The 11,562-nt window shown below is 40.8% G+C and overlaps 1 non-coding gene across 1 annotated transcript; it reads left to right on the forward strand.

The window, feature by feature from the left end:
* The first annotated feature begins 9,656 nt into the window (after positions 1–9,656).
* LOC144220878 (U6 spliceosomal RNA) lies at positions 9,657–9,760 on the forward strand. The gene has a single exon (XR_013331888.1). It is a non-coding gene; the product is annotated as a U6 spliceosomal RNA (small nuclear RNA).
* Positions 9,761–11,562: the final 1,802 nt, after the last annotated feature.

The raw sequence follows: 11,562 nt of genomic DNA on the forward strand, positions 1-11,562 counted from the left end.
TATCCATGGTTTCAGGCATCCACTGGGAGCCTTTGAACATTACCCTGTGGATAAAGGGGGACCTTTATCCTTTGTAACTTTAATGAGTTTGTACATACATGCCCCTTATCGAAAAGTCAGGCTTTTGTGGAAATAAGAAATACAGTTCATTTGATGTGTCTCTTTCTTGCTGAATCTGTGCAAGCTCATATTGATCGCTATTGATAAACTATTTTAAATGAAAAGAAATATTGCCTGGGTTTAACACAAGTTGCCAGAACTACAGATTAGAGTACCTTAATTTTTTTTTTTTTTTGACTTTTGGAAAATTGGGATCACACTTGCCCGTCTTGAGTCAAAAACCACCCAAATATTCTTCCAACACATGCTTCACAGTTCCTTAAAGATGGTCACAGGGGTTCAGCTATTTCATTTGCAAGTGTTTTCAGTATTCTGGAACTCATCCAGGTTAGGTCATTCAAGCTAATTTAGAGCATCTAGGTCACTGGATTTCAACCCTGGATGAACATTAGAATCACCTGAATCATTAGACTCACAGCGTTAAAACTACCAGTGCTTGGGCCCCTTCACAGGCCAATTGAATCAGCATCTTGGGGGGTGGGGGAGCTGAGCGCCAGCAGGGTATTGCTTTTTTAAGCACCCCCAGGTGATTCTAGTGTGCCAGCAGAGTTCAAAGCCATTGAAGAGAGGGTTGGGGTTTTTAAAACTCGAATTCCCAGGGCCTAGAAAATCAGAATGTCTGGTAGAGGCTCAAGCATCAGTAGTTGTAAGCCCCCCTGCCCCCGATGATACTTGGGTGCAGCCGGGACAGACAACCACTGAGCTGGGTGAGCCCATAAGCTCTTCTCCCCTATTTGAGCTCCTTTCCTCACGTCAGATTTGTACCATCCTTCTTTCCTGTCCGAAGGGAATTCTCCTTGATGAAGGATCAGAACAAAACAGAAGTTCTTGACGCCTTTCACATAGTTCGTTTTTCAGTTTTATCCTGGCTTTTCTTTCTTTCCTCCTCAGTAGTGTGAAATGTTCTTAAAAATGCTTTTTAGTGTTTATTTATTTTTGAGAGAGAGAAGGAGACAGAGTGTAAGCAGGCAGGGGCAGAGAGAGAGGGGGAGACACAGAATCCAAAGAAGGCTCCAGGCTCTGAGCTGTCAGCACAAGAGCCAGGCATGGGGCTTGAACTCACAGACCGTGAGATCATGACCTGAACCGAAGTCGGACACTTAACCAACTGAGACTCCCAGGCGCCCCCGAAATATTCTTGATTTGACCAGCTTATCCCTAGAAAACACTGTCCAGTCTTCGTGAAGCCTACCATGTCCCTAGTTTAAGAATCTAGAAATGTTTACGGGGTAAGCCATTTACATTCCACCACCGTAGTGCAATATCCTTCCCAGACTTATTCCCACACCTGCAGGACAGGTATGATTGATGCCATTAGGCAGATGAAGAAACAGGCTCAGAAAAACTAAGTGACTTGCTCAGAACTATACAGCCATTAAAGTGACAGAACTAGGATTTGAATCCGTGGCTCTTTGGCTTCAAAAGTCATACTCTTTTTTATTATGGCATAGTTCCTCCCAAGTGGTTTTTTTTTTTCAGTCCTCACAATTTGATTTTTAATTAAAATCTTATGTGTATAAAGTTTCCAGTATACTAAATTCTTATCACAGATAAGCAAGAGCAGGCATGGAATATCTATCACTGATTTCTAGAGAAGTTGTATTAGCATGACCCAGAAGCAGTTAGTCTGTCCCTGTCTACAAGTCATAACTACAGGGTCGGACCATGAGATCTTCAGATGTTTGCATGAGTTTTTGAGTCGTGGGAGTACAGTGCTTATAGATCTATTTCCAACGTATTTTCTAGCTTGTTAAATAGCATTTTTAAAATACTATACTTCCTTGTAATCCTCTCCCCAAAAAGTAGAAATCTAAATAAATCCACATATCTCACCTGTTAACTAAAGTCTTTTCTCATTTCTAAGATTTGGGTATAAGATGGCTAATTGGTCTCCATTTTCAAAGAAGAGAAAACATACAAGTGGTTTGAGTTGTATTTGAGGAATTTAGATTAAATATGAGGAGGAAGTTCTTTATTATGTTAAATTTGGGGAAAAGGAAGTTTACCTGTCCACCTCTAACAGGCTTTTTCAGTAAAATCAGGACTTAAAGAAAAGTGGAGAGAGGAGGAATAACATTCTACTTTTTTAGGGATAGTTTATTTTGCACTGACCATTCTGGGCTGTTTGAGATGCATTAGGACAAATTGGAGGACTCCTGGCCTGCCACCTAGAGAGAGGCAAAAAGAGATCATTGATTCTAAGATAATCCTCATTGTATTGTTTCAGGACTATAATAAAGTGTCAGAAATGGGAAGTGAGGAACATGTCTGCCTTACATTAAAATGCCAGAGAAATATCTTCTGGATCAGAGTATGTAGGGTCAAAGTCACTTCAAGAAGACAAGGCTAGCAAGGTTCCATTAGGACTTATTTTCATGTAATTTCTGTGCTTCATCCTTTCTGCTGCCTGGAATGGGTTGAAATGGTGGAGCTCTCTCAGTTTTGTTGGATCATGAGATGGCATTGAGAATAGAAGCCACTTTGGTAAACATAGCAAATAAAAAATAGAGGGTCTATTCCAGACCAGAAACTGTTCTCCGTTTTAGCCAGATATTGTGCATTCTTTTGTTATATACAGCCCAACGTAGCCCACACATGGACTCACATTTTGGTAAGCTCTTGAGCCCTCTTAGCCCAGGGCCCCCTGGAAAGCAAGGAGAAGAGATCAATTCAAAGAGAAAGTACATAAAATCAGTTCAGGAAAAATATATAGTAGCCAGATCAACTCAGTAGCTGAGGGTGTTGCTGAACTGAAAATATTCTGCTAACCAGCTCAAAGATGGCAATATTTGAGCTTTCCTGACCAGAAGAAAATGGATTTTGGTCTGCGTCCCTGGAGGAAGCCTAAGGGAGGCTGGGTGGAAAGACCACTGAAAGCTCCACTGCAAGCAGGCTAATTGCCCCCTACATAGACATAAAGCTGCGAGAATCAATTCAGAGTGTTCTTCAGATCCCAGTACTGAAGTAGGGAGGCCCCTCAGTGTCGCTTCAAGACCTAACCTTCTGGCAAGGGCAGCATGATTACTCTTCTCTTTTATTGATCTCAGCTGATCTGTTCATTTGGTGCAACTGGCACTGAATGGAGACTCGTGCGTTTTGTCTTTTCCTGGCTGCGGGGCTTGCTCAATTATTGCTGGCATCCGGTTTATCACTGTAGAGTCTTCCTCATGAAAGACGTCATTCACACCTCAGAGAAAGGAGCTCTGTATAATACGGCACTTTCTGGAGAGGATATCTTCCACCAAATGGGAAAATACAGCTTATCAGGCAGGCTGGTGGAAAATTTTTCATGCTCTGAAAGTTTTCTTCCAGCTATTCAGCAGGCCGTGCTCTGGGCCATTTTCAAGATCTGCTGAGAGCCAGTGACTGCCTGTGCCCACAGATGGGGCTGCCACTCAGCCCTCCTGGTAATGCTTCTGTGCTTGAGCCCCCTTCAGAAGTACCATGTTGCTTCAGGAAAAGCAATGAACTGCTGCCCTGGGTTCAGATTTTGTCTCTCACCCTGAAGTGGCCCGGGGTTAACACCTTTGGGCAAGTCAGTTAATTTCCCAGGGACTTAGTCCACTTATTTGTAAAGTAAGGGGTTAAAATTTTCTTTACGAGTGCTTTCAGGGGCACCTGGGTGGCTCAGTTGGTTAAGCATCAGACTTCAGCTCAGGTCATGATCTCACGGTTCATGGGTTCAAGCCCCAAGTCAGGCTCTGTGCTGATAGCCAGCTCAGAGCCTGGAACCTGTTTTAGATTCTTTGTCTCCCTCTCTCTCTCTGGCCCTCCCCTGCTCTCTCTCTTTCTCTCTCTCTCTCTCTCTCTCTCTCTCTCAAATAAATAAAAAAACCANAAAAAAAAAAAAAAAAACAAAAAAAAAAAAAAAAAAAAAAAAAGAATGCTTTCAGCTTAAAATACTGTGATTTTGTGGGTTTTCTTATTGAGAATAGAAAAATGAAAGCATCTATTTTTTTTTTACTCCACATGAGCAATTATTTTTTGTTGCTGAAATAACACACATACTTTGCCAAAAAGCACAAATGTATATTAGCAAAAAGGTTAAAATGTAAATTTCCATATTCTCACCACTGTTAATATTTTATATTTTTCTTACAGATTAAAAAAATTTTTTATGTTTTTTATTTATTTTTGAGAGAGAGAGATGGAGCATAAGTGGGGGAGGGGCAGAGAGAGAAGGAGATACAGCATCAGAACCAGGATCCAGGCTCTGAGCTGTCAGCACAGAGCCCAACACGGGGCTCAAACTCATGAACCATGAGGTCATGATCTGAGCTGAAGTCAGACACTTAACTGGCTGGGCCACTCAGGTGCCCCTCCTACAGACTTTTAAGTAAGCATAAACATGCTGGAAATCTTTTTGCAAAAATATCACATCCAATCACCTGTTCTGTGGTCTCCTTTTTCACTGAACACAATATTCAAAATACTTCCCTGTATCAAATATGTATGTATACATATACATATATGTATACGTATATATAAACAAATATACACATCATCATGTTAATCACACAGAATTCTAAGAACATAGCATAATTTGTTTCACCAAACTTCTGTTTTTTGCTTGCTCAGTCAAAATCCACATATTATTTTTGGTCCCCCCAAAAACTTAATTGCTAATAGCCTGCTGTTGACTAGAAGCCTATTGGTAATGTAGACAGTTAACACATATTTATATTATATTACTAGATATTGTATTCTTACAATAAAGTAAGCTAGAGGAAAAATGTTATTAAGAAAATTATAAGGAGGGGCGCCTGGGTGGTTCAGTCAGTTGGGTGTCCGACTTCGGCTCAGGTCATGATCTCATGGTTTGTGGGTTTGAGCCTCATGTCGGGCTCTATGCTGAGAGCTCAGAGCTTGGAGCCTGTCTTCAGATTCTGTGCCTCCCTCTCTCTCTGACCCTCCCCTGCTCACGTTGTCTCTATCTCTCTCTCAGAAATTAAAAAAAAATTTTTAAAAAAGGAAAATGATAAGGAATAGAAAGTACGTTTACAGTATTTATTGAAAAAACCCACATGTAAGTGGATCCATGCAGTTCAAACCTGTGTTGTTCAAGGATCAACTGTACATCTTTCTAATCTTCCTTTGGATAATTCCTAAAAATGAAATTCCTGAATTTGACACTATCCTTCTTTTAAGGTTTTTATACATGTTTGAAGTTGTCCTTGAGTAAGTTGTATGAATTTACTTTCCCCAAACAGTAAAAATGCCTTTCCCATCCTCTCTCTCATCCCTTTTATTTCTTGTCTTTCTGATAGGTATATCCTATTCCTTTTAATTTTGCCTTCTTTGGCAAAAAGTGGGATTTGTTCTTTTTGTGTATTTTTCTCGGAGATTTGTTATTTCCCTAGAAAACTTTCTATGTCCTATGTCCATTTCTAAAATTTTTTTTAATTTTTAATTTTTTTTTTCTGAGAGAGAGAGCGTGAGCAGGGGAGAGTCAGAGAGAGAGGGAGACATGGAATCCGAAACAGGCTCCAGGCTCTGAGCTGGCTGTCAGCACAGAGCCTGATGTGGAGCCTGAACCCACATACCGTAAGATCATGACCTGAGCTGAAGTCAGATGCCTAACTGACTTAGCCACCCAGGTGCCCCTTTAATTTTTTTAATGTTTTATTTACTTCTGAAAGAGAGAGAGACAGCATGAGCAGGGGAGGGTCAGAGAGAGAGGGAGACATGGAATCTGAAACAGGCTCCAGGTTCTGAGCTGGCTGTCAGCACAGAGCCTGACGCGGGGCTCAAACCCACGAAGGATGAGATCATGACCGAGCCAAAGTCTGACACTTAACTGACTGAGTCACCCAGGCGCCCCTCCTTTGTCCATTTTTTTCTGCTGGGACTATGTCTAGGCTCCCTTGTATAGGCATAGCTGCTGCCACCTTAACATAAAAGATGGATGAGACGTGACAGGTAAACAGGTGAAGAGGGAGGGAGTCCCAAAGGAAGGCGGACAAGCCTATATGCTCCCACATGCCCTCCTGCACCCCCCCCCCCACAAGTAGCATGCTGCAGACACAGAGAGGAGCAAGATATAGAACCAGTGCCCTTATGGATGTGAGGGAAAGGAAGGAGTCCTCAGGTGACTGCCTGAACCTTGGTTGTCATGGTATGGTCAGGACGCAGGGAGATCCAGAGCAGTCCAGGAGCCATCACATACAAAAAGTGACTAGAACACAATGAGAGATAGATGGGGAGGAGGGGGTATACAAAATGTCCAGTTGCATTCAATATCTACCACATATTTATGCTTTAGTTATTTGATAAATATTTATTGAGTATTTACAATAAGCCAGGAACTGCACTTGCCAAAATAAATAAACTACAGGGGCACCTGGGCGGCCCAGCCTCCAACTCAAGATTTCAGGTCATGATCTCACAGTTTGTGAGATCAGGCCCCATATCAGGCTCTGGGAGCCTGTTTGGGATTCTCTCTGTCTCCTTCTCCCTTTTCTGCTCCTACTTGTGCATGCTCTTTCAAAATAAACAAACATTTAAAAATAAACTACGATAATGTTGTTACTTATATAACTATTTTTCGTTTCTTCAAAAGGATTCCATTTTCAGCATTCGCCAGTCTAGGGAGTATTTCATTTGAAACAGAATGCATAGTCCGCACACTAAATGGGATAGAATCTGAATGGATGAGGTGAATACTTCTCCAAGTGATATGTTGTTTTTATGGAACCTTGTGATTAGACAGGACTTGGAGATGACATGAGGATTTACAACAATGTCTTAAATGGTTTCCTTGGGGCTGGAGAAAGTGATGGAACACTATGGCCAGCCAACTCACCACATAAGGATATATTTTCACAAAAGGGAAACTATCAACAGACTGTTTTGAGTAGTGGTAGAAGTGGTAGTACTAGCAATGGTAGTAGAACGTCTATCAGTTTTTACGGTTATGGGTATTAAACATTTTATTGTAAAAATCTCCAGACTATTGACATGAGAGAAATGGAAACTTCTGGATGTGACCCTGTGGCAGGCAGCTGGTCAGTAGTTCACTACGGTTGACTCAGAGATTTCAGACTCAGTAGAATTCAGTTGCTCTTCCTTGCCTGTCCCCACATGTCACACCCTGGTGCAATCAAAAATCAGGACTTCAGTCATGTGGATTCTCTCAAAGGTAAGAGGTAGCACAGTAAATAAGTCCCTCCTTCTTTATTACTTGCTCATTTTATGTGTATCTTCATATTTGCGAGGCAGTTTTCAGTTTCACCCTGGGCATATCACTTGCCCAGCCAGTTTTTCCTTTCTGTGAGTTTTGTTCCGTTGAACCAGAGGCTAAATACCATGACTTGCAGCTTCCAGACAAGGGGGTAGGGATAAGGAGCAGATTTTGCAGTATCTCTAGCAATCTTCCAAATAATAGCCATTCAGGAACATAGACCTATGTTTCGGTGGTCAGGAGAATTCATTTGGGGTAGAGAAATCTCATTTTCTGGTGGCAGTGATTCAAGCTGCTAACTTCACAAAGAATATTGCCAGAGCCTGATTCTTTGCCAGTTATGGAGGTCAGAGGTGAGGCAACTGTGCTTACAGGGCAAAGCTCTTTTATGGATCCGCTGGGCTTTCTGCTCTCTTCTTTAGAGCTGATTAACACCCAATGGCCATTTCTTTAAAAAAGAAAAATTCAATTCCTTGGTTTAATTAACTTCCCTAATGCTATTCATCGCAGCTGCTAGGATCCAGACAAAGACAAGACTTCATCATATTTGATTTCAGTTCAAGGTAATTCATGGCTGTAGCTCACTAAATTCCAAATACTGTCTCAGGGCTTGCATGGTCAAAATAAGGCCTGGACTTAACCCTGGGCTGGCTCACGTGAGCACCTTTACATGCTGAGTTAGTGTATCCACTATAGGTGCTTGGAGCCTGGAAGTTTTTGCCTTGGTTTGACATTTTGCCTGCACTTCATGGTCACAGTCTTAAGATCAGTCCTCCAACCCTCTTCAGTGCATTCGCTGATGGCATGGGTTTTGTCGCGTTAATTTTAACATGCCGTGGAGTACTTCTTGCTGCCTCATTCTTTGAACAATCAATAAATAAGTGTTTATTGAGAATCCAGAGAGTGTGGCTTACTTTATACATTTACTAAGTGTCTGTGGACTTAGATAATTATGTTTGTTTTTATTCTTTTATTATAGCTGTTCGGTATTATATGGTAGAGGGAATAAAGTATAAATGTTAAGTGAATGAATGCTAAACCCAATTGCTGAGTTCAAATCTGGCTCCGATATCTCACAACTGTATGATCCTGGGCAAGTTAACTGATGACTCTGTGCCTCAGCTTCCTCATATGTAAAATCAGGATAATAATAGTATCTACTCTGGGGATTGTTAAGTAGGAAATTAGCTAAAAAATGTAAAGCAGTTAGGGGTGCCTGGGTGGCTCAGTCCGTTAAGCGTCCGATTTATGCTCAGGTCATAATCTCCTAGTCTGTGAGTTAGAGCCCCTAATGAGGCTCTGTGCCGATATCTCAGAGCCTGCAGCCTTCTTCAGATTCTGTATCTCCCTCTCTCTCTGCCCCTCCCCTGCTCGCACTCTGTTTTTTTTCAAAAATAAAATAAAAACGTGAAAAAAAAAAGAAATGTAAAGCAGTTAGAACAATGCTTTGGCTAATCCTAAATTCTTATAATTCTACCCATAGTGAACATTTATTAGAGGATCTCACTACTGAAAGATCATTATTATTTCATTGGGGAATTATGAATTAATACAACTAGCTGTCTCATCAACCGTCGTTCACCATTACCTATACTGTGCCAGGTATGGTGGGTGATGAAGCCACAGAGGTGAATCCTACATAAGCTCTGCTCTTGAATTAATTAGGAATTTTACACATATATCACAATTGTGTGATGATTTGTTGCACGAAGTCACCTGGTTGCACCAGCCTGGCGGTTGGCTGAGTTAGGACCCCGTACAGCACAAGATAGTAGGAAGTAGCACAGCACTCTGACATCCAACTCATTATTTCCTCTAAGGCTTTCTAAATTACCTCACCTTTGTTGGTGATCTCTGCTCCTGGAAAAAGCCCAGGACACAAGAAAGGAAACAATTCCCAGGGACCTTTAAGGAGAACCTTGAAGGTGTTATTGTATGTTACCGATTCTAAGACATACATTTTTTATCACCTTTTTATTCCTCTGAAATCAGGTGCAGCAAAAAAGTATTGCCAGCGCCAATGTGTGCAAAATGTGTGCAAAAATGTGGTCATAGATAGATGCTCGACTGTCACTCCGTTGAGTATGTGCACTGTCAGTATCACAGGACTTGAGATTTATTGTTAAAATATCTTCAAAATGATTATACTGTGTGTGCAAAAATGTGGTCATAGATAGATGCTCGACTGTCACTCCGTTGAATATGTGCACTGTCAGTATCACAGAACTTGAGATTTATTGTTAAAATATCTTCAAAATAATTATACTGTGACATGGATTGAAATGAAAAGTTACCATATACACGGTAGGGCACAGAAACAGCCCAGTAATATGTGATAAAAAGAAAAATTATGGTTGTGCTCACTTCAGCAGCACCTACACTAAAATTGGAACGATACAGAGAGGAGCCTGGCCCCTGCACAAGGATGACACGCAAATTCGTGGAACATTCCATATTTAAAAAAAAAAATGACGAGTAAGTCTAAAAGAGAGCTTTCATTAAGCATAAAATAAAATTCTAAGTGCTCAGAGCACATGGGCCATAAGTTAGTTGGCAGCGTTTTCTGTTTCTTCAAAATGTTTCATTTTATAGTTGAAATATCCTTAGATTTGATGACATGTACATCTTAAAGCTCAAGAAAGAAGATTATAAAATCACTACCTTGAAATTTCCCACAACATTCCCAATTTTCAAATTTTGGCAGAACCAAATTCTACCTACATTCATATTTAGTTTTTAAACTCACCTCATTATTTAACTGAAATACGTTTATTTTTTAAATGATTTTATTTTTTTTTAAGTTTAAGAGACAGAGCACAGGTGGGGGAGGGGCAGAGAGAAAGAATTTCAAGCAAGCTCCTCACTGTCAGTGCATACTGACAGTTATGCAGGGCTTGAACTCATGAAACTGTGAGATCACAACCTGAGCCAAAAGCAGGAGATGGCTGCTTAACTGACTTAGCCACCTAGGCACCCTGAAATACGTTTATTTTGAAAGCAAAAGTTGACTTGTGAAATGATTGGTTTTGCCATGCTAGTTGAATGGTTTAAATATGAATTACAGTTCATCTGTAACTATTAAGCTGAAAAAATATGTTTCACCATTTACCACGTAAAGTCATCTTACTGGGGTACCTGGCTGGCTCAATCAGTGGAGCATGCAACTCTTGCTCTTGGGGTTGTGAGTTCAAGCCCCATGCTGGGTGAGAGATCACTTAACAAAAAAAATTTTTTTAAGTTAATAAAATCATCTTACAGTAGAATTCAGGCATGTGTAGGGTCTGTTGGGGATACCCCACACCTAGGTGAGGTTTCACCTGCTAAGATCTGTCACTTCCTGCCAGCCATTGAGCTATTTCCAGACTATTCATTTGCATTTGCTTTCAAGAAATTTACACTGAAGAATCCTTCCCAAACTGAATGTAGAGAGCTACCTTCAATTTACTGTTTGATTTCTCAGCACTCATTAACTTTCCTGTTTATTTTGGTTACTAAGGGATGGAAAGTTCGACGCTCGACTTTGGCTGGGATGACTGACCCTCTGAGGTTGCTGGACACTTTATCATGAATTCTTACCAATATTTTGATACGATAATTGTGGAATGTTGGGAGACAGGTCTGATTTTAGCCTAGGGAGATCATTTTCAAAATCGGTACTTGTCCTTCATTTACTTTCAATTTGTAAACCCAGTCATACATCTTCTTTGACTCAATAGAGCATCACTTTCACATATGGCCGGGATTCTTGTATCAACAAGATGAGGAAATTCTGTTTATCATCAAGTGACACTTTCCCCACTTTGCACTTCCTACTAATTATGGCTGTTAAGTTTTCAGGGTCCTATCACAAAGAGCAGTTCATTAACTTTAATTATTTTTGAAATTCATTGGCTCCAATACAGAGTGAAGCTGGCAGATGCCAGAGGGTTAGAGTTGCAGAAATTAATTAACAAAGCGTGGAAGCTCTTATTAGCTGATCCTTTTTGCTATTTTCCTTTTTTCTGATTTAACCACTTCAGAGTGGGTCTCAGGCCCTTCAAACTGGAGGCAGGGGAAAGGTTAGAGCTCAATGTTCAAGACACAGGAAATCGAAGTCGCAGGCCTTGGCCAGGAGCAGAGAGTGCTTGTTGTGTTCTGCATTATTTTCCAACTGTATCACTGTCAGGTCTGGATTTAGACAACCCACAGATCAGCTGGTTCCCAAATCACGTCCAACTGGTATCCATGTTTATAGTTGATTCCAGATAGCAGTTGACACTTAA

The sequence above is a fragment of the Crocuta crocuta genome, unplaced genomic scaffold (assembly GCF_008692635.1).
Source record: "Crocuta crocuta isolate KB4526 unplaced genomic scaffold, BGI_CrCroc_1.0 scaffold219, whole genome shotgun sequence".
NCBI classification, from domain to species: Eukaryota; Metazoa; Chordata; class Mammalia; order Carnivora; family Hyaenidae; genus Crocuta; species Crocuta crocuta.